The sequence below is a fragment of the Penaeus monodon genome, chromosome 22 (genome assembly GCF_015228065.2).
Source record: "Penaeus monodon isolate SGIC_2016 chromosome 22, NSTDA_Pmon_1, whole genome shotgun sequence".
Classification (NCBI taxonomy): Eukaryota; Metazoa; Arthropoda; class Malacostraca; order Decapoda; family Penaeidae; genus Penaeus; species Penaeus monodon.
The window spans coordinates 25933511-25933810 of NC_051407.1; the positions used below are offsets into that span (position 1 = coordinate 25933511).

The 300-nt window shown below is 38.3% G+C and overlaps 1 protein-coding gene across 1 annotated transcript in view; it reads left to right on the plus strand.

The window, feature by feature from the left end:
- Nucleotides 1-300, plus strand: part of LOC119587380 (uncharacterized protein DDB_G0271670-like) — a 7504-nt gene that overhangs the window by 6837 nt on the left and 367 nt on the right. The window lies entirely within an intron of this gene.

Genomic DNA, 300 nt, shown 5'->3' on the forward strand with positions numbered 1-300 from the left:
GGGTCATGTGGTCACAAGTATCCTGTTCTTGACACTGCACGTTGCCAAGGCGTAGGGAGAAAATCCTGTTCTGTCCTCAGCCCTGCAATAATCTTTTTCATGAATGATCTACCTTTTATTAGAAACGCCTGTGATACTGTGATTGGCATGTTAAGTGAGTAATACTGTGTAAATACATACGAAAGACATGGTTTATAACTGCACTTATATTTGAGAAATAATGCGAACATTATATACTGTGCTTTGAAATCCTTATTAACTTGCAGTGCGTAAGTTATTTTATAGAATGCACCTGGTCCG